Consider the following 24148-nt stretch of genomic DNA (forward strand, 5'->3'; position numbering starts at 1 on the left):
TCTTTTCCCCCTTAGTCAAAAACATTGTTATCATAATTCATACATTTAACCCATGATATGATTTCCCCCCTGAACCCCTAAACTGGATTCAGGGTACCTGGCATTTATGTGGGTGCTATACTGGGGAATCTCTGCTACACCTGCAGTTATATTTTAACCCCTTCATACCCATTTACCTTTTATTTTAATAACACAAACTGGCTCACTCCAATCCTGATGGTATCTTTAAACCTCAGAAAAAGGGAGACAGAAAACAGAATATGACACAATAGTGCATTACCTATGTGATAGATTGATTTAAACTAATGATCAGGGATGACTTGGCAGATGGTAAATAAACAATGTAATATTCCATATGGGTACAATAAAACAGATTGTAATACCACTCTAGAGCATAAAAAAAAGTGTACACTTGTACACATTGGACATTGATCCTCTTTCCTCCACCGAGTAAAAATTGGAATCCTACTCACGGAAGGTTCCTAGAATATGCGCCTTATTATGTGGGGTTCTCTGGCAATATGGTCCCAGATCTGGAGCTGGATGCCGGTGTCTCTGATCGGCCTCGCGGTCACGACTCCTCCGACTCGTTGCTGCTCAGCATCTCCTGATGACGTCACTTCCTGGCTACAGGGTCCTCACTGTACCACAAATCACCCTATTCGTTTCAAGACTCTAAATGTGGGTCTCTTCCTCAGGACTCAGTACATTGAGCGCAATATACAGGGACCTAGTGTGAGAGCTGTACTTCACATATCAAGTTACTGATTGTTGAACGCCTACAGCAATGTGTTGCAAGTAGAGGGGAGCTAACATTTAGGTAAAGTTTGAATTCCGCTGCTAACAAATGGTCTTTCTTCGCAAGTTCAACTTTACACAAATTCATCTGAGTGCGAAAAAATCTACCACCCCTACATTTAAATAAGTAGATTGATAACGCAAAAATCTGACTAAATTAAAGCAAAAATGTGTTTAATTATGCTATAGAAATACTTAAAGTAAGAAGAAAAAAAAAACTTTCCGTGAAAAATCAGCGAAAAAGAGACAGGCGAAATTGCATGCTTTTGTGCAGTTTCTGAATAACAAAATATTCGAATGCCCTATTGCGGGCTTGCAAAGAAATAGGCACTCATCCGAAAGTTCGCGGGTCGAAACATTTGCCCATCACTTATTGCAAGTCCCTCTGGCGCTGATGAGGTTAATTGCTCGATCTGGGTTCTCAGACCATCTCCAGTCCATGTCACCGGCTAATGATGGGCATCATTTGTTGTAGTGTGAATAAAACAAAGTGAGTAGAACAAATGAGAAATCCTATGCCTACACACACAACCGGTGCTGGGTTTCCGGTCTTCGGCCACTATCGAATGTGCCAGTACTGGGGAAGAGATCAGTTCCATTCAGATAAAAGGGACTAAAATCTTCTGCAGCGCTGGATTGATGCACATTGAATAGAGGTCCTAAACTAATATTTACTTGAAAAATACTCATGTACATGTGTTCTCCAGTCTAGTTTCGGGAAGGCTCATCACACATCACAGCACATTCAATAAGTGAGACAGTGATGACCAGACTGTTAAAGACAGTAGGAGCCCAGCGTGGGACTGAGAATTTGTGATTATGCACATATTAGATTGCAAACTCTTTGGGCCGCGATCCCTTCCTCTTGATGTGTACTTTAATGTTTGGATGGCCATATTATTATAACTACTTGTATGCTAATGTCAGGAGACCCATGTTTCCCTGAGTTATACCTCTCTTGCACACTTTAGGAAATGGTGAAGCTGGATATCTGTCCAATCTATCTAAAATAAGCAATAACAGGCATTCTGGGCAGATCAGAAAAAGAAAATCGAATCAACTCAATACTTCACCCGATCGATGTACAGTATGATGAAAGAAAGACACCGCACTGTTAAATGATGATCAAAATAGTAATTAAAGTTCAGTACAAAAAAAATAATGTTTCGGTCTGGGTAACTGGGTAACTTTCCTCGGGTAGAACCAGGGGCGCCCCTGAGCAGACTCAAATGTTGTTTTTTTGTGCTAGACTTTAATATACTTTTTTTCGATCATCATCTAGCAGTGCTGTGTCTTTCTTTCATAATATTCCAGTGGGGTGAAGTATTGTGTGTGTGTGTGTATTTTCAGGGGGAACACGGAGGAACGTTCCTGTACCTTTTTTCATAGACCAGGTGGTGATTTTGAGAGCTTTATTGTGATAGTCTAAAAAAATGTTATGTTTTATAGAACAAGTACAATGTACTAATTATTATTTACAAAAATAATAACAGGTTTGAAACGATTCTGAAATGTGAGTAAATGTGTATATTTTTGAGCATGGTCAAGAATCCCCCCCCCCCCCCCAACCGCCCCTCCTCCTCCTCCAATCCTCGCGTCAGAGGTCCCTCACCTTTTTTTCTAGAAAAGGAGCACTGTGTATATACATTGGCAGGTGGCCCAAATGCATGACTGGTTTGTGGTGGGGGTGGGGGGTGAGGCGAAACCTGAATCTCATGCAGAATTCAGACTCACAGACCCACCTGTCACCGGTTTACACTGCAGGTTAATGTTTAATACAAAGGAACCTGCCACATGAAGTGTAACATGGTAACAATTAGCTGTACTGAACATACTGTAGCACACAGACCCAAGCAAAGTAGTGTATGGCCGAGTTCAGGGTGGCTGCTACGCGACGTACGCTCGCTTGTGTGCGCGCACACGGCCGTCGCAATTTCGGGTTGTTCGGTGGGAGTTTTCAAACTGAAAACTCCCCCAGCGGCAAAGTGAAGCGTTGACGCTGCTATATTTTGCCGCTACAACCCGATATTATATTTGGGGCTACAGTCGCGGCACCTTTGCTGGTTCAGCGAACCAGCTCCGTGACACGTTCGCCATGCCCCCAAACGCCGCGACCCAACTCTTGAAGCAAGGCACAGATCGCTGGGCTGCAGGAGCACGCGGGGGAGGCGCGCACGGACGCAAGCGTCCGTAGCATCTAACCTGAACTCTGCCTATTTATGCACAGCTGAGAGACTGCCTCTACCACCCTCAAACAAATGGCCTGTGTGAGAGATTGAATAGAACCCTCAAGCAGGTGCTTAAGACTTTTGTGGGGTGTCAGGGGAGGGACTGGGAGCGATTCCTGTCTCACCTCCTGTTCGAGGCATCTACTGGGTTCTTTCCCTCTGTGCTACTCTATGGGTGCAGGGTCCATTGTCCCCTAAACTTAATCTGAGGATATGAACCAGCCCTGAAACTTTTGTGTACGTACTTAGGTTTCGATAGGATGCAGGACGTTGACCCAGGTAACCTCACAGGAGCCAAAGAAAGATAGGTATTGTTAAAATTGAAGTTAACCCCTTGGTTGCTGTATTGTTAACACAACTGAATAGGCTAAAGGCATTAATGTGACATGTGCAATTTATGTGTGTATATGTGCAGAGCAGTTTGTATGTGTGTGTGCAGAGCATTGTATATGTTTGTATGCAGAGGTAGGTGTGTGTGTGTGTGTGTGTGTGTGTGTGTGTGTGTGTGTGTGTGTGTGTGTGTGTGTGTGTGTGTGTGTGTGTGTGTGTGTGTGTGTGTGTGTGTGTGTGTGTGTGTGTGTGTGTGTGTCATTGCACTTCTGGTCCCTGTGCCTTGCACGATAAGGCCTCTCGTCTTGCTGATGTCAGATACACCCATCAAACAGGAACTGTCTGTGCTAACAGGAGGAGGGGCACACACACCCCGCCCTAGGAACAGGCGAATCCTGCACCGGCTCTCACTTATAAACCGCCTGCTCCTGCCTTGTGCCACCTTCTGCACTGGGACCACAGTAGGCTGCAGGTGAGAGGATGTACCCACCATGGCAATAGCAGCACATTGGGGGTTAATTACTTAAGTCTCCTGCCTGCAAAGAAAAAAAAAACTATACCAGATTTATCAAAGAAAAGGAAGCCCCTGGGAAGCAGCAGGAGTTTTTCCTTTGGTAAATCTGGCGCTGTGGTTTCCACTGGGTTTGCCTCCATTGCAGGAGACTTCAGCACATATCCCCACACTGACACTGTCAATATAGGGGGTTATTATAACTACTTATCTCTTTGTCGGGTTAACCTATCTGCCTCGCCTACTTGGGGTTAACTTTAACCTATATCCAGGAAGAGCTCTATCTGCTTGTTTATGCTTCTAAGGTTAATTCTGACTTTACAGCTAACTATATACATTGTGTTTGAATGTAATTATTGCTTTTCATTAGCATGCATACACAGCCCTATATACTAACTAAACTCTACCTGCTCCTAAAAATCTCAATACTTTTGAAAGTTTGGCACTCAATTGGTGAGTTTTATATGCGGTGTGAGGGTAAAATACTTTTCTTTTACACTTCTGATGATGGTAACAGTTGGGTTATCCAGCTACTAACGTTTGCGCATGTAAAATGAGGCTGTCTGGGGCTAATCTCCCCCCCTGGTTTCTGTTTGACTGTACAGACTTGGTCCTGTGCCTCTGAAAGTGTTACCTTTTTGTAATACGATCAGTGTGGCAGTGAAAGGGTTAACACCCCCCCCCCCCCCCCGCAAGCTGCTGCACCTGTGAATTAGATGCTGCTGTGGTCACAAGGCTACGGAGCAACAGGTGTCTGACACCTGAAGTGACCTGTACCCGTCACTTGCCACCTCGCTGACCCTTGGTCAGGAAGGGTCAGCGCCCTTTATCCTGTAACTTCAGAGTCTGCCTATCCTTTTTAACCGTAAATCCCATGAGACTACCCAGAAAATATTCTTCTTTTATCTTTTTTTTTTTTTTTTTTTTCTCGGTTTTAGAAAAACCTTTTCACATGCTTGTCCCCCAAACACTCCTGTCAAATCCCCCTTTTGGTTTTCAATCCTAGAGAAATGTTCACATTTTGCCTGGCCTCTTAAATAAGGGGGCCTGTCATAAATGTATCTTTATAAGTCATACAAAACTATGGAGCTTTGGCATCTCTGCAGCGTGCATCCCTTATGTACTGTAGGTACATTATCTGAACTAGTTCCTAACTGTGTGGCTGCAGAGGAGCTAAACTGTGAACAAAACGTCACCATGGGTCAGACCAGGGTTTCCTTTTTCTAGCCCAGGGTTTTTTTTTTAACGTTATTGTTTTATTAAGGAACCCTATAATTATATTGTGTAATTCTGGGGAACCCCAACCCTCTCTGATAAAGTCTGAGATCAGATGTATTGTAATTCTTCTGTATTTGATACAAAGTCTCAAATGACCTGAGAACGATAGGAAACCCTTTAGAGATGCCTGGGGAACCCACGGTTCCTGGGAACCCCTGTTGGAAAACACTGTTCCAGTCACAATTCTATGTATGTTTAGTGGGAGCTTTCTTTGCTATGAGGCAGGGTTATTTCTGTCTGCTTCACTGTGGCTGTGGGGTGGGGCTCCGTTTTTGTGAAGCTGACTACATGGAGTAAATGCCCTGCGGGGCTGACTATGTGGGAGGGGTGTGTGCGTTGCTGGCGTTCCTATGATATGTGCAACACTGTGTGCCTATTAATCCCCCTGCTGCATACACAGGCAACTTGGATATTTATCTTGCCGACTTGTGCGTTTGTTGTAAATACTATGACAATATAGGGTATAGGCTCTGTGTAATGTGTCCGCAGCTTACAAGTCATATCTTCTGGTGTATGAGTGGTAAAGAGATGTGTGGTTTTTCTGCTCGAAATATCTCCCTTCCGAGCCCAGCACTTAAAGGGGCAATCCCTTCTAGGAAAAAAAGTGAGAAATACAATAACATGTCAAGCTTTGTCTCTTCCTCAATCCCCTCTTCGCCAGGGCAACTTTCTTATAGTGCAAGAGCTGTATATTACCATTGGGGAGGCCTAGCAAGTAGAGACATAGTATTTAAAACAAAAAAGTTGGCCAGGTGGGAATACCCCTTTAAATGAGAGGGGCCAAGCTCTGATGTCAAAGTAAATGAACTGGGTGTTGTCTCCACTTTTGTAATAAGGACACTATCTGTGAAAATGGTATCCGCTGCCCAGATTGAACTCCTTAAGCATGTTAGTGCTGTGCATATGTACAGCTTGGGGGTGGGGGGCGTGATTACAATTTATAAATATATCAAAGCTTGTAGGGGTCCATGTTAAAATGGACAAGAATCAAAAGATGACACACTGCGTGTGCATTTTCATTACCCAGAATCCCTGGCTGTAGTTGAAGCATTGTACGCTGAGACATCATGAGGAAGGCAGTGTTGCAGACCTGTCTGTCATGTAAATGTGCTCACAAGTGGTATTTTTTATTTGCTAAATACTGTATATCAAAGGTTTCAACAAGGTGCAGGTTTCAGAGAAAGAGAAGTGCTAGGACGAGGTCACGCGGTGAAGCTGGTGGGTGGGGAGCTCAGGGAAAATGTGTGGAAGTCCTTTTATGGTGGTGGATTCATAGAAATGAAAGTATATTATGGATTGTTTGCAAACACTACTGATGTTTCTGACTGCACATTTTTAAGTAGAAATCCAAGCGGCCTTTTATTGTTTCCACATGGCATTGCAGCAGGGGTTTCCGGAGCTGAAACCCATTATTTTCAGTTCCGGGACCTCCTGCTTCCCATAAGACTTGCCTCCAAAGGGGGTTCCGGTATCTCAGCAAAGTTTAAAGCTCCCGTGTCATTTGGGCCAATGGGAAGCTGCACGGGGTGACATCATGGCTTTCTGTTGGCCTGCAAGATGTGCGGGCTTTGAAAATCTGCCATTACATGATCCTTGCTGGCAAAGCTACCGGCACTCTCTCTATGAAGGAAAGTATATCGGGAAGCAGGGGATCTGCAGAGCTGAAATTAAGGGGATTCAGCTGTGTCCCCCCCTGCTTCAATCAAATAAAACAAATGGAAAAACATGGCCACTTGGCTTGCTACTTTAAGTATGCATGCATAGGTGGAAGTGCTTCAAATGCAAGGAAATTCCTTTATTTCCCAGGGCATCTTGTTGCAATGGAAGAAGCTCTGGGCAGCACTCCCTGGACGTCTTGACATATCTTTAATTGCATAATAGTAATCCAACGTTTGTCTCTGCAGGGGTCTTAATAAAAGCAAAAAAGGCAAATGTTAGATTACTATAATGTAATTAAAGATAGGTGAAGATGTATCCTAGGATGTCTGCCTGATGTTTCTTCCAATAGAGCCTCCCAGCAGAGGGGGTCGGGAGATTAATGCAGTAAGGGTATTAAGAAGTGTTTTGGGGTAGACCCAAGACTATCCTAAAATATGAGAAACCGAATAAATCTAATAGTGTGAGCTATATAAATCAGGACCCACACATACCGGAAGCATGTATAATATTTTTAGTGCCAGGAAAAAAAGGGACCACATTTCCTGGTACTCTATCTCGGGAGCCAGGGGGATCCTTGCACCAGAAATGAATGTGGTTCTGTATGGAGGACCCCCAGCTTCCCATAAATTAAGGTGGGGGGGACGGGACAGAGGTAACTTCTGCTATAATTTTTATTTTACTTGCTTAGATCTCCTCTTACTGTTTTTTTTTTTTTTAATTTTTTATTTTTAATTAAGTGCCCAGGAAACAAATGGAGCTCTATAGCCCAGATCAAGTTAAATTTAGGTTAACATGGTAACCTCAGCAGCTAAAGATGAGGGGGGGGGGGAGAAAAGCTCAATTTTGACACAAAGGTTTTTTTTTTAAATCTCATAGAGCAGGACATGCTCAGGGGACCAGATACTAACATTATATGACGTCTATGGGGCTGGGGGGTGGGTTGAAGATTATATTGGCTTTTTTGTTGGATTGCTGATTTAAAAACAACTTTTCACTGGTGTACCCTTTGCCAAAAGAAGTGAGTAACCCATATCCTGGCAGGATCTCCACACTAATTCTGTAACACGTGAGGTGGGACAAAATGTTCGCCTGTTTTTCTCCAGCCCTTTGAAAACTCAGCTGGGAGCAGACTGCGCGTGAGTTTTTGTATGCTTATTTCTTGGTTTAAATTCTGAAATAGGTCCAGTCTAGACCTGGTTTATGCAGTAGTGTCTCATACTGTATGTAAAAACCAAGCCTTTAATGCATCAATAAATAAATACATTTAACTAATACACAAGAGGCAGACAGTATCAGCTAGAGTGGGAGAAAGTGAAAGAAAGTGCTTTTCAGTGCACTGGATCGTTTTATTCAAGGTTATGTTTCACATATATTAAATAAGTTATTTATTGGTATGTACTTGCACAAGTTAATTTGCTTTGCTGCACAGGACATGTAGGGAGCAGATATATGGCGCGACGGGAGGAGTTATGGAGAGCTGTTTACCTGGAGCAATAAGGGGTTCTATGGAGCAATAGGAGAAGTTACAGGGAGCAGTTTTATGGAGCATGTTTATCTGGAGCAGGAGGGGTTATATAGGGAGCAGTTACACGGAGGAGTTCTAGGGAGCGGTTATATGCAGCACTTGGAGGACTTTAGGAGGTTTAAGCAAGCACACACACAACTTCTCATTTGTGGACATAATGGAGAATTAAGGAAATATTTATTGGTATGTGAATCAAGATGCATTACTCTGGTTATAAATAAATCCTGCTGTGTTGTAGCTAATATACTTAAGATTTTGCCAATCTAAAGGGGAAATTTGTTTAATTCAGATGTACAACAGGGGGAGGGGGGGGGAAACACCCATCCATAATAGCTGATTTTCTCTGGACTCTTTGCTGCCGGGAGTTGGAGAAGCTCTGAATTCTTGCACTTTTAGTACTTGGGAGTGCGTTTCTTTTTCGAAGTGCTGGTCTTGAGGTCCATCCCGAGTCCTGCTTCAGGCTGCACTTTATAACGGAATGTCGTCTTCCAGCCGTGTGCATTGATGTGTTCAGTTCCTGTGCACAGGTCGGTCCTGTGTCCTGTGTCTTGTCTCTTAAACTTTTTTGGTTTAGTATATTCCTATTCCATACTTTAAACCAGGGGAGCGCAACACTTTTTTTTTTTTAAATTTTAATTTTTTAATTTATTTTTTCTCTGGCCCCCGTCGGCTGTTCCCATCTCTCCGCTCCCCACCCCTCTTACCTCGGCTCCAGCGTCATGTCACGTTGCCAACGTGACATCACATGACCTTGTGGCATCATTTGACGCCGCGTTGCCATGGCGACGTGTCTCCAGAAGCCGCCTGAGCCAAGATAAGTGCAATTTAAAGAGGCCATCGTGAAGTGCGTGAGGCCTCTGTAAATCGCGCGCCCCGTAGACAATCTCGTGCACCACCCAGGTGTTTATCTTTTATTTTTTGTGGTGAAGTGTATCTGCTATGATGCAATGTAATGTAATACCAACTATAAGATAGATACTTACTGCATTTTTTTATTATTCAACTCTTAATGCCATTTTTAATATACGGAGCGTCCTTTGATTTTCTATAGCAGGTTTTAACACACCTCCCGAACAGTGCCAGATATTTGCAACCCTTTCCAGTTTGTAATCATTTGTTGCCAATATTCCCAGCAGTGTGAGCTGTAAACTATAACAATAGATAATGTTACCTTGGAAATATAAGGATACATTGTAGCTACTGAGTTACACTGACTTAAGCAGTCCTTGTTAGGCACACAATCTGGATTTTTACAGACTGCTAACAGAAGCACCACATGATTGCCAGTTTACGTAACCATGTAGAATTACACATATAAAAATAAGAAAAAGAAAAAATGAAAAGGGGAAGTAGTATTGCAAATGTACCTATCACTCCATTCTTTTTGTACAAACTCATTCCATTTAAGGGACTAGTTTTCTTTCCTCCAGATGGTATTTTCAGTGTTTTTAATGACCATGTTCCTGTGCTGTGCTCGTGATACAAACAGTATGTAATTGGTATGTTCTAAAAAGAATGTTTGTGTGCCAAAAAGTGAACGTGCATCAAAATCGTGTGCCACATTCAATTTGGTGTTGGCGCAGAATGAAGTTGCGATGTATCAACACAAAAATGTATTTGACGCAGCACTGATGTTTCATTATATAGGTTAATAAAATGTATTATTTTTGCAGTATGGCCATTATAAATAAAATGACACTAATAATTCTTTACTAATACTTTACCTTGGAGCATGCAAGGAAGCTCCCCTTCCCCAACCCACATATAAATAACTAAATTAACAAACATACAACATAGGTCTGGCATACAAAGGCCACGGCTTTATTTACACTAATCAACCCTGGTAAGTGCCATCCCTTCCAGCGTCCTCTCCCCCCGGGTAAAGGCCGATGGCACACCAACCATGGCCCGCACACCCACCAAGCTGGGCGCCCGATGGCACACCAACCAGGGCCCGAACACCCACCAAGCCGGGCGCCCGATGGCCCGGCTGTTAAGAGATACTGGTTCCAGGGAATCGCACGCATGCGCCCTGCCCACTCGCTACCCCCAGCCACCACAAGGCTTCAGGGACTATCTGCACCATAGAGGCCCCCGCTGGCTAACGGAAGAACAGGTTAATGCACACCTGCCCCCCCCCCCCCCCCAACAGCCACCGTGTGACGTAGGCAACACATGCCATGGAATGCCCACTTCAGACATAGGTGCATAGTTACATAGTAGATGAGGTTGAAAAGACATACGTCTATCAAATTCAACCTATGTTAAGTTTAGACAGATAGTTTAGAAACAGAGTTCCAAATAGCAGTGCTCAGGATAGCAGATACATATACATGTATAAATATTGAAGTTTAAACACACGTGTGTGTGTGAAAAGAAGCCAAATAACACTGAATGAGTGAAGTACTGGACCCAGTGCTGTGTTATATATATATATATATATATATATACACACACACACATACACACATACGTGTGTATATATATATTTTGTGACAAACGCCCCTCTTTTGTAGCGCTGACGTCTGTCTGGGTTCTTCCCGACACAGTCTTCTAGGGTTAATTATACAACAAACAGGAACATGCAATGTATTACGTTGCTTAACTCAGGCTTCTGCCTGCTTTATTTTCATCCAAGTAAGGTACTGCAGCTTTAACATGTGTAAGTTAGAGGTACTCAGATACTTTCATTCAGCAGTTCACACATTTCAGTGTTACAGTATTTCCCACACTGTTATTTTTAAGAAATAAAACCAAAATGTTATAAACAAAATCCTATCCCTTTCAGGGATCTAACTACACATCAGAATCAGTCTCTCTAACAGCTGCTGGCCAACTAAACTGGTTCCCCAGCTTAAAACAATGCTCTCTCATTTAGGGTCACAAGATACAGCACAGTCTTTTAGCAACAGCAATAACCATTTGTTTTGTCTTATCTGTTCGTGGTGTCCAGGCAAATCCTCTGGTACTGTGATACTTGGAGGGGCCGTCCACCCCGAAACTGGAAACAGGGGAGCAGCGATACCCCCAGCCTCCAGGCTCTAAGGAGAGAGAGTGAAATGCAAAACCTCTCTGCTCTAAATACCTGTGCATGTGATTAGAAGAGCAGGTGAGGGAGAACTAGAGCCATTGTAATCTGTGGTCTGGATTTTCCATCCAGCTGCCTGAGTTAATGGGAAGCTGTGGAACGGATCATTTTTAACTATTCCTGCACTTTCTGACCTAAAATGGGGCAGAAAGCTGCCTAACATCTTTGGACTATGTCACTATATATATATATATATATATCTCTTATACTATATTCGTGAAAGCACTGTATGCCTGCCTGCCTGCCTGGATGTCCGGTGTCCCTAGGAGAAATCTGATTGGTCCCTTGGCCCGCCCCCGCACACCTCTCATTGGCCTGAGGTGGAGTGACGGGCCAAAGGACACACAGGGACACACACACAGGGACACACACACACACAGGGACACACACACACACAGGGACACACACACACACACAGGGACACACACACACACACAGGGACACACACACACACAGGGACACACACACACACACACACACACAGGGACACACACACACACACAGGGACACACACACACACACAGGGACACACACACACACACAGGGACACACACACACACACAGGGACACACACACACAGGGACACACACACACACAGGGACACACACACACACGGAGGGACACACACACACACACACAGGGAGGGACACACACACACACAGGGACACACACACACACAGGGACACACACACACACAGGGACACACACACACACAGGGACACACACACACACAGGGACACACACACACACAGGGACACACACACACACAGGGACACACACACACACAGGGACACACACACACACAGGGACACACACACACACAGGGACACACACACACACAGGGACACACACACCACACAGGGACACACACACCACACACACACACCACACGGACACACACACAGGGACACACACACCACACACACACACCACACAGGGACACACACCACACAGGGACACACACCACACAGGGACACACACACACACACACAGTAGGGGGGGGGGTGTACATTAGCATGTATAACCCGGGGGGTGGGGCTCACATACCCACCGGTCCCGGAGCCTCCGCCTCTTCCTCCCCGAACATCAGCCTCCACACCCGCACGCACCTCCTCCTCTCCCCGTGTCTCCCGCGCTTTCAGCCCCCCCCCCCCCCGCCGGCGCCGCTACAGTCAGCGGGGGAGCGAGTGCCCGGGACACAGCGGGGGAGCGGCCACAACAAGCTGCCTCCCGCCTCAGATCCACGTGGGAGCTTCCGGAAGGGTGAGTGAGCGGCCTTCACCTCCCTTCACCTCCCCTCACCCCCCTTCACCTCCCCTCACCCACCCCTCACCCCCCTTCACCTCCCCCTTCACCTCCCCTCCCCCCCCCGGCGCCGCTACAGTCAGCGGGGGAGCGAGCGCCCAGGACACAGCGGGGGAGCGGCCACAACAAGCTGCCTCCTGCCTCACATCCACGTGCGAGCTGCCGGACGGCTGAGGGAGCGGCCGGACGGGTGAGTGAGCGGCCTTCACCTCCCCTCACCTCCCCTCACCCACCCCTCACCCACCCCTCACCCACCCCTCACCCACCCCTCACCCACCCCTCCCCTCACCCCCCTCCACCTCCCCTTCACCTCCCCTCCACCTCCCCTTCACCCCCCTCCACCTCTCCTCCACCCCCCCTTCACCTCCCCCTCCACCCCCCACCCCCTTCACCTCCCCCCCTTCCCACCACCTGCCCCCCCTTCCCACCACCTGCCCCCCCTTCCCACCACCTGCCCCCCCTCCCCACCACCTCCCCCCCTCCCCCCTCCTCCCCACCACCTCCCTCCTCCCCCCCTTCCCCCCTCCTCCCCACCACCTTCCCACCACCTCCACCCCCCCTCCCACCACCTCCCCCCTCCACCCCCCCTTCCCACCACCTCCCCCCCTTCCCACCACCTTCCCCCCCCTTCCCCTCCTCCCCCTTCCCCTCCTCCCCCTTCCCCTTCCCCTCCTCCCCCTTCCCCTTCCCCTCCTCCCCTCCCCCCGTAGACACGTACACACACACACACACATGTACACACACACATGGAGACGTACACACACACCATGTATACACACACACGTATACACACACACACGTATACACACACACACGTATACACACACACACGTATACACACACGTACACACACACGTACACACACACGTAGACACACACACACACACATGTACACGTAGACACGTACACACACACACACACATGTACACCTATACTCACACACATGTACACGTACACACACACATGGAGACATACACTCACACACGTACACACACACGTATACATACACACACACGTATACATACACACATGTATACACACACACATGTATACACACACACATGTATACACACACACACGTATACACACACACACGTATACACACACACGTATACACACACACACGTATACACACACACACGTATACACACACACACGTATATACACACACGTGTGCATACACACACACGTGTATACACACACACACGTGTATACACACACACATGTGTATACACACACACATGTTGTATATACACAATATATACATACACACATGTATACATACACACACATGTATACACACACACACACATGTATACACACACACACACACATGTATACACACACACACATACAATGTATACACATGTAACGGTATTTCTGGCCCGGCCTGACCCACCCAATCTCACATTGGCCCCTGTGGTCTAACCGGTCCCCATTACAGTGTGGTAGTGTCGGTTGGTGCACCTGTTGGCTACAGGACTCCTGAGTCTCCCGCATGATGGTGTGTGGGGAGAACCCGTCCAGACAGGCAGCTGAGGTAGTGTGCTGAGTCTCACCTAGTTCCAGTGCAGCGCCTCCACCTCACCAGGGTCCCTGCGTCCGCAAAGGGATGATCCTGACGAGGAACTCCTCCGTGGTGCTCCTCTCTGTACACTCATTCCACACAGGTACACGAGAGGGTTTCTGACTGAACACATCTTTATTGTCACGGTGGGCATAGCTGCCCTCCACAATGGGGTATATTCAGCCGCTCATCTCGCCAGTGCTCCCTTTAGTTAGGTAGGTCACCTAGATCAGGGATTCACTATTCCCGCAGGAATCACTGTCCTGTGCCAGGTCCCTGGACACAGCCTCCCATGGAGTTACTATAACATAACTGACAGAACTCTTTCAGCACTCAGGTAGAACTTTCCAGCAACTAACTTTAGAACACAGTGCTGTGCCTTATGTAAGCTTCTGAGGCTGACACACCTCTGACATCACTAACCATGGAGTCAGAGCATGTGACCAGTCCCAGCCATACACAGGGCACCCCACCAGGGTGTGAGGGAAAACCTCCATGATTACTGCTGGCATGCCCACACTTACCAGGCCTTACTGCCAGCAGGAGAGATGACTGTAGGCATTTTACATGACCGCTACATTCTCCCCCTGGTGAATCCCATCGACCTCGCTGGGACCTAAATTTGCATACCTCTTTCCAGGAAGCACTGCAACACAAAACATAATTAACATCACACAAATTTTCTCATAATGCAGTACAAATGAATACAGTACATATCTCCATCATAAACATTACAGATACATCCTAACATAGATGTATAACAACCAGGGTTACTCCCTTATGGAGTATCCATTAGTGGTACTACCATACCCTCTTACGGTGGCTTGCGCACAGCATGGTCCACGGGGCTTAAAGCAGCAATGCTGTAACCCTCTGTGCGACACTTCTCATGTAACCCGCCAGGATCCCAATCTTCTTCCCCTGATCCTTCCTCCTCATCAGTACCATATCCCCTATCCTCACCAGTGGAACCCATCTTAAACTCAATTTCTCCCTCCATAAGGGGTTCAGGGACATACGGGTACTCCAACCCGTGGGACGCCTTGTATTTGGCAATAATGGCCCTCTCGGCCCGGCTACATCGGATTAGCTCAGCATTCCCTGCCCGTCCGGGCAACACCCATGATAGGGGCTCTACTTCCCTGCGCTCAATTTTGAACCACCGTTCCTGTAGCTCTCTCTCCCTTTGCACAGGTGTAAACTGTCCTACTGCCCACCATCAGGTCTCCTTACGTTCCTCAGACCCCCACTCTAGTGAGTCCCCCTCCTCTGTATCCCCCCAAGAAGATACCCCAGAGGTCCTTGATGAAAGAGGCCTAGACCACCTCTCTTGTTTGGAGCTATCCTGAGACTTAACTACGGCCACACTAGGTACCCATCGGGACTCGGATACTTTTCCCAACTGCCCTCCATCCCTCGACCCACCATCAGAGGCATAGCTGTTCAGTCTCTCCCCAGTCCGTTCCTCACCGATTCCCTGGGACCCTTCCGACACTCCCAAACTGGATGTGGACCCACAGGAAAAGGTGACAGGGACAGGGGCATTACCTAGGGCATGGGGTTGGGCATAGGGACAGGAAATGGGCATCCGCGGGGTTCCGACCCGCTCTCTGCCTTCGGATAGTCCCGTATCATTGTGCGGACGTGCCGCTGGTTGGGCCTCACCCGTCTCAGCTCTCCTCACAGCCTGCCAGCTCTGTGTTGACACAGGTGATCGGGAAGCACTGCCCGATCGCCGAGGTGTTGTGGTTCTCTCTCTGGTCGTTCCGCTACCTCCGCCGGAAGTGACGTCATCACCGGAACCGGATACTCCGCCATCTTGCGATGGATCCCCATGCGGGATCTCTTTCTCCACAATGACATCCGCCGCCGGAAGTGATGGTTCTGCTCTCCGCTCCGCTCGGGCCTGGGCTAGGCCTTCCTCCGCCGTTGCCACCACCGGCGCCTGGGGAGGGTAAGGATGTATCTCACCGCTCCGTCGGCTCGGGATGGAATCTTCTCCTCCTTCCGCGCTGTAAGTCACCACGGCCGTGGGACTCCGCCTCTCTGGTTGGTTCTGCACCGGCGACACGAGACTCCACTCCGCCGTGACACAGGTAAGTGCCGGTTCTTTTCCAGCACTGCTGTAGTGGTCCGCCGGTAGGCGCATCACCACCGTCGTTAGGGTCGCTTGTTCCTCTTTCGAGGGGCCGAACTCCGACTCGGGGAGTGGCACTCCCGCAGGGGACCGACGGTGAGGTTCCGGGTTCTCACCGCGGTTGTAGACCCCTCTCTCTTCAGGCTCCGTTCTGATCATTAGGAGCGATCCCCATTCTCCGGGATCAACTGGTTCGGTGCAGGCCGCACGCGGGGCTTCAGCCGTCAGCATGGCTGTGTCCGCCCCCGCCTTTACTACCAGGGAGCCTCCTGGCAATAAATAGGGATATACCCCAATGTCTATCTCGCGCTTTGTTGTGCTGGTTACGGGGGACACTTTGCACAGTGGTCTCTCCTGTTCCATAGATAACGGGGCAGGTGATTCCTTATCTCCAGCTTCACTGGTGTGGTCCGCCGGCTGGGGCATCACCACAGCTGGGTGTTGGTCATGGGAGGCACTAGGTAACTTCTCCCTGAAGACAGCCTGAACTTCAGCAGGGCTCATAGTGATATAGAGTCCCGGCTCCTCCTCCTGGTGAACAGAAATGGCTGATGACTGCTCAAAACTCTCGCTCCCCCTGGTGGAATTTAAAGAAGGGGCGGCACACTCTTTCAAGGAGTGACTCTGGCTCTGCACAGCGTCACTCGGCTGGCGGGGGTGGGGTTTAGGTTTTCCCGCCAATCCCGGGCAAGTTCCTGCAATTTTATCATTTGCAGCATTTTCTGCAACTGGCTCTGGAAACTGTACTCCGCAGTAGACACACTCGGGTACCCACGCCAATTCACCACCTGAAAAGTCACAAGTAACACAAGTGTTGTGCAGACACCTTATCCCTTCTATGAACACCTCCTTGTAGTCTAGTAGCAGCAGGTTGGGGTCATAGATCATACTAACAGGCAGTCTCAATAGGTTTTGTATACACGGACACAACAGAAAGGGTAGCTTCCTGTTCTCTGATAGCCAGACTCCAAATCCTTGAGGATGTGCTTGACTGCACCTTACAGTTCTATTGGTTTCATTATGAAGAACAGATTTGGCCGACTGCAGTTCTTCAAACAATCTGTCCTTGGGATAAAGCGGAAATGAGGCACATTCTATGAAGGAATAGACCTGGCTCTGCCCTGCGTCACTCACAGTGTAGGGGCGGGGCTCTGGTTTTCCCGCCAGTCCCGGACGGGTTTCTGCAACATTTTCCCGCGCGGCCACAGCTCTCGCGCCACTACCCCTGACAGGGCGGGGTTTCTTCATTGGCGCCAATTCCGGCCAATTTCTCTGCAAGTCTAGCAATGTACGCATTGTCTGCAACTGGCCCACGCGGTCTCCCAGGGAAGCGGGAGCCGCCATTTTGCTTTGCATAGCCATTGGATTACTGTGTTCGTTCTGATTGTACAATGGGGCTCCTCTCTGCGGGGCAGCCACCACACCGGTACAATAAAGATTAGCTTCAGATGCACCACCACATGTGTACCTAATCTAGGTGTGACCCAGTGTTGCACTACCTCAGGCTAGGCTCACTCTCTCAGTGTCTGCTGTGACTCCTTCCTCCCAGTCTGTGCTCCCTACGGTGAGTGTCTGGAATGGCTAGGTACTCTGGCTCTGCCATGCAGTACTTGGGGCGTCTACCTCTCTTGGTCAGCCTAGCGCAGACCCTCTCCAGGATTCCTGACCACGTTAACAGGCTATCCCTTCTGGCATCCTACCAACTAGCACTACCTCAAGGTGACTCGGTCAGCTATAGCCCGGCTCCAAACCCCTCACTCCTTTCAGGCCCCTAGGTCGTCCCTGCGAACTGACAATACCCCGTCAGCCCCCTGACCACCCCTAGGTCCGTCCCTACGCAGCACAGAGTGGCAGCAGACTCTCTCCCTGTTTCCCAGTGTGCCTAGCTAGAGCCTGTCCTGATGACAGATCTGATCTCAGCAGCTCGCCTCCAAATGTAACGGTATTTCTGGCCCGGCCTGACCCACCCAATCTCACATTGGCCCCTGTGGTCTAACCGGTCCCCATTACAGTGTGGTAGTGTCGGTTGGTGCACCTGTTGGCTACAGGACTCCTGAGTCTCCCGCATGATGGTGTGTGGGGAGAACCCGTCCAGACAGGCAGCTGAGGTAGTGTGCTGAGTCTCACCTAGTTCCAGTGCAGCGCCTCCACCTCACCAGGGTCCCTGCGTCCGCAAAGGGATGATCCTGACGAGGAACTCCTCCGTGGTGCTCCTCTCTGTACACTCATTCCACACAGGTACACGAGAGGGTTTCTGACTGAACACATCTTTATTGTCACGGTGGGCATAGCTGCCCTCCACAATGGGGTATATTCAGCCGCTCATCTCGCCAGTGCTCCCTTTAGTTAGGTAGGTCACCTAGATCAGGGATTCACTATTGCCGCAGGAATCACTGTCCTGTGCCAGGTCCCTGGACACAGCCTCCCATGGAGTTACTATAACATAACTGACAGAACTCTTTCAGCACTCAGGTAGAACTTTCCAGCAACTAACTTTAGAACACAGTGCTGTGCCTTATGTAAGCTTCTGAGGCTGACACACCTCTGACATCACTAACCATGGAGTCAGAGCATGTGACCAGTCCCAGCCATACACAGGGCACCCCACCAGGGTGTGAGGGAAAACCTCCATGATTACTGCTGGCATGCCCACACTTACCAGGCCTTACTGCCAGCAGGAGAGATGACTGTAGGCATTTTACATGACCGCTACACACACAAACATGTATACACACACACACTATCCCCAGCACCACCACATCAGCACACCGGTATCCCATGCCCCCCCAGCACACTGGCATTCTCGGCTCCCCGCCATTCCCAGCCCCCATCAACACCATCAGCACCCACACATCGCCACCTTTGCACCACCCCCATCGGCACACCCACATCAGCACCAAACCCTCCCAAATCAGCACACCGATACAATCACCATCAGTACAGCCACAGCAGCACTACCACCGCACATGGGCCGTGTGGACCACTCCCCACCCAAATGCCACACCCACACCACAAACATCCCGGGCAACGCCGGGGCTCTCAGCTAGTTATATTATATTATATTATATTTATTATATTATATTATATAAGCGTCCATGAGGTGGATACATTTCTTCATATAAGTGTATCCAATACTTGTAGTACTTCACCAGACAAACTCTCAATTAATAACACTGTTGCCAGTCGAAAACACCTCCTTGAGGGGGAGACACAGTACTCACATACAGCAGCTTCTTGTCCTTGCGTGCATCACGCCGATCGGTCATAGCAGGGAAAACAATCCAAAGATAGAAAGCAGTGCACAGCTGAAGAAACGGGGCCAGCAGCCAAAATTCAGAGGTTAAAAATTATTTAATACACATAGTAACGGGGAAAACAAACTCTAACGCGTTTCAGGCAAACGCCCTTTCTCAAAGAGTGCCTTCCCTCCACTGTGCTCCTTTGAATCCCCTTAGCTCTGCCACCCCCCCCCCCCCCTGTGACACTGAGGAGGGGAAACAGCATGAAATCCAGCCAAGCTGGAGGGGAGAGGGGAAGCAGCACGTGGACCGGCACCAAAGGTGAAGGGGGGAAGATGGAAGAGGGGGGCGCCTAGCCCCTGCGGTCAGGTGCCCTGTTGCTGAGGGGCTCCAGGCTGATATTTCTAAAGAAAATCAAAAATACACACTTGTCATTTAATTAAATTGTGTCGATCAGGTATTCAACGTGACCCGATGCATCAGAATACATGTCAAATTACAAATGATGCGTCCTATGTATGAAGTCTTCATACATACAACTCATGTTGTAAAGGTATTTATTATTATTATTTATCTTTATTTTTTTCAGTAAACCTAGGATAGTTTTTCTCCACCTTACAAGCTGCTCATATTTTTCTTGACAAATCCTGGTGGGGTCTCGGTACCCAAGTTACTAAAACTTCCATTGTAATCTCTTCCTGGTCATTTTATTGCCCGAATATATAAAGCTATTCAGAGTAGAAGCTGATTTAAAAACCCTTTTCCAAAGCGCTTACACTCATCAGCCCTTATTACCCAAGACTTTTTTTGTAAGGCGTCTGTTCTGTTGTTAGCTCATCTGGAGAGTCATCTAGTGCTAATGTCACGGCCTAGTGTTTAACATTCCAGTGTCTGCTCTTTATGAACTTGGGTAAATCACTTTATCCCCACTAACAAAAGAAAGTATTGTATTGTATTATAAAGATATAGATATCGATGTTCCCTGTATTAACAAAGGGTTAAAATAATTGAAATCTCTTTGGCCATTTTTTTTTCTTTTTGAACTTTGAAACAGGGGAAAAATCCCTGAAATGGAGTATGACGTGAAAGCGTTTCATTTTTTTATTTTATTTTTTAACTATGTGCTGCTAATTGACCAACTGGAACAAGCTGATTTATTGGGGAGGGGGGATGGTCATGTGACTGCTTTTAGATGTATACAACCAATACCCCCCCCCCCCCCCTGCATTAGCATGATATAGTGAGGCGGTTTTAAGTGAGAATATATAGTTAGACTATAGTGTGACTGGGGATTGCATCCTTCTACAAACTCTTCTGCACAAGGCAACAAAGGTGAGCTATTCTGACCACACTATGATCCCTGCTGTTTAGTCTGCGCACACACACACTTGGCTCAAAACAACTCAATGCAGCATTACCTACCTCTAGTGCTAAGTAAAGGTTAAGGAAACGGCGCTAACTCTATTAGTGTACACTTGTGTTATACAGTGAATTATAAGTAAAATCAATTGATTAATAGACAATAGTGACGTGATAAAATAACGTGCAAACAATATTATAAAGTTCAAACCCCCTGCTCAGACCCAGCTGGTTCCACTAATCCCACAAATCGTCACTCTCCAGTTGTAATCCAGGGGGAGCATGAAGGGAAATAGAACAAAAGACAAAAAACAATCTAAGTGCAGACAGTTTTGAAATTAGTGTATAAATTCTGTGTTCTGTCTTGGCTCATATGTGTTGCCTACTTACAAGATGTAAGTCAAAATCAAGCGGTTTTGACACACAATGGTCTCTGCTAGAAGGATTTCTCAACCAGGTAAGTGGAGTCTCCAACTCTCAGCTCAGCAGCAATGTGTATGCAAAAGAAATGATAACCATAGTCACTTCCGCTCAGTCCCGATACGTGCTGGAGGTCAGCTGACGCATCGGAGCGAGTAAGGCAGGACCATCCACCCGAGAGGGAGCTCCAAGTTAAGACCCTTACAGTGCCTGCAAACACCTACGAATGGGAGCAGAACAACCCACTTAAGAGGGAGCCCACGAGGGGAAAAGGCCTGGAAGACGGCGTTCACCACCGGAGGTGCAGTGTCCCAGAGAGTGGTGGTCCACACAGTCACACCGGAGGAGGCGGGTGAGCCTGAAGTTAACAACTTTCTCTCCTTGATCACAATGATTGTGACACATGCTTAAACCACTTGTTTTTATTGTAAGTGTTCATTTTTAACCCCATAAAGTCGAGTTTTTTTTATTGTACTGGTCTGCACTATGGTAATTATTTCTTTTGCATACACATTGCTGCTGAGCTGAGAGTTGGAGACTCCACTTACCTGGTTGAGAAATCCTTCTAGCAGAGACCATTGTGTGTCAAAACCGCTTGATTTTGACTTACATCTTGGTAGGCAACACATATGAGCCAAGACAGAACACAGAATTTATACACTAATTTCAAAACTGTCTGCACTTAGATTGTTTTTTGTCTTTTGTTCTATTTCCCTTCATGCTCCCCCTGGATTACAACTGGAGCATTACCTACCTCTGGCATAATGAACCTGCTTTTTACCTCCACGTTGTTCTTTCTCGTGGCCTCATTGAAATGTTATTCTCTCTATCCACCTCAAAAGCCTCCCTCCTGGCTGACGCCCAATATCACCATACACCCTGGATTACTCAAAAGCCTTGCACTATCTACTGAATGTTGGTGGAGAACCCTGAAAACCAGCACACCAACCACCGCACACTCAAATGGCAAACATCACAAATGTACAACTTGCAAACAACTACTCAAATTTCTACTCCTACTATTACTCTCCTTAGCAGGTGATATTGAACCTAACCCATGTCCTCTCACTTCAACTCTGTCCCATACCCCTGAGAATACCCCCTTCAAATTCCAAAAAGGGCTATCTGTCGCCCATATAAATATCCGGACTGCTGCCCAAACTGGATGAACTAAGGGCATGGTGCCTTATGCATAAACCAAAAGCCATCGTTTTTACAGAAACATGGCTAACCTCTAAAAACCCTGATGCACTTTTTGCCATTCAGGGATACTCCATTTCTAGGAGAGATAGGTCAAAGAGAGGAGGAGGGGTGTTATTTTATATTGCAGACACCTTACAATTTACACTGTTACAGTGCCCCCCCAAGCCCAACCTCTTTTGAAATCCTAGTTGGCAGAATCTGCCTCCCCTTTTCTTAGCCCATCTTGTTTTCTGGCATTTACCGCCCCTAAAGCTCCTCTACAGTCCCTGACTGATATCACCCAGTTTCTTGGCTCTATTTCCTCTCTGAATGAGAAGAGTGAGCTGCTAGTTCTTGGGGATTTCAACTTCAATTGGCTTGACCCTAAAAACCACAAAATCCACACACAAATTAAATCGCTTAGGCTATCGCAACTCATTTCCCAACCCACACGGACAAACCTGAAATCTCCCAACCAATCCTTGCTAGACTGGATTCTCTCCTCAAATCCAAGCAGAATCCAATCCTCTGGCATCCTTCCTGACATTTTCAGTGACCATGCAATAGTGTACTGTGTAAGGAAAATTAAACCGCCCCAATCAAGCCCTAAAGTTCTCCTCACTAGAACATTTAGAAACTTTAACCCACAACAGTTTCTGGCTGACCTTACCAACTGCCCTTGGCACAGAATCTATTTAATTCCTGACCCTGATTCTGCGCTCGACTATTTCCAGTCCGAGTTCTTAAAACTCTGATACCCATGCTCCACTACGCAGAATAAGGGTACGGGGTGCTCACCTTCCATGGGTTACACCTGACCTTATAGCACTCTACCAGTTCAGGGATGCCTTGTGGAAAAGTTACAAAGTAACTGGCACTACCAAGGATCTCAATCACTACAGATGCCTGCGGAACATGTGCACAAGGCATGCAAAAGCACAATATTACTCTGACAATCTCTTCCAGAATACATCAAACCCAGTAACTTCTGGAAGGTTATCAACAACATATTCCAGCCTTCTAACCATCAACAGCCAAGTAATATCACTAAGGGCGATATTACTCTGACAAACCCCATCGACATTGCAAATGCATTAATGATTACTTTGTGGGGTGTGCTACTAACGTATTAGCGAAACGCAACCCAAACCACAAACCTGAATCTCATCCTGGGAGTACCCCTATAGTCCCACCCCCTCCCAAAATTGCCCACAATTTTCAATTTGGCCCAGTATCCGAAGAGGAGATTACACAAACACTCCTCATTAAAACTAAGCAGCCAATGTGGACCTGACTTACTACAATCTAGGTTCCTAAGACTTGGTGCCCCAGCAATTGCCAAACCAATTGCTTCCATAGTCAACTCTATCCTGTCTGCAGGCCATATCCCTAAGACCTGGAAAGCTGCCAGAGTTGTCCCGATCTTCAAAAGTGGGGACAAAAACACTGTCTGAAACTACAGGCCAATCCCAATCCTATCCAAAGTCATGGAAAAATGTGTCCACTCCCAATTAAGCGATTT

The 24148-nt window shown here is 47.4% G+C and overlaps 1 protein-coding gene across 1 annotated transcript in view; it reads left to right on the forward strand.

The window, feature by feature from the left end:
• The first annotated feature begins 3724 nt into the window (after positions 1–3724).
• The window catches only part of ANXA4 (annexin A4), a 49027-nt gene continuing 28603 nt past the window's right edge, over positions 3725–24148 (forward strand). Inside the window, exon 1 of the mRNA XM_075601325.1 lies at positions 3725–3828. The gene's annotated coding sequence lies outside the window, so the exon portion shown is untranslated. The remainder of the gene's footprint in view (positions 3829–24148) is intronic.

The sequence above is a fragment of the Ascaphus truei genome, chromosome 5 (genome assembly GCF_040206685.1).
Source record: "Ascaphus truei isolate aAscTru1 chromosome 5, aAscTru1.hap1, whole genome shotgun sequence".
In the NCBI taxonomy this organism is placed as follows: Eukaryota; Metazoa; Chordata; class Amphibia; order Anura; family Ascaphidae; genus Ascaphus; species Ascaphus truei.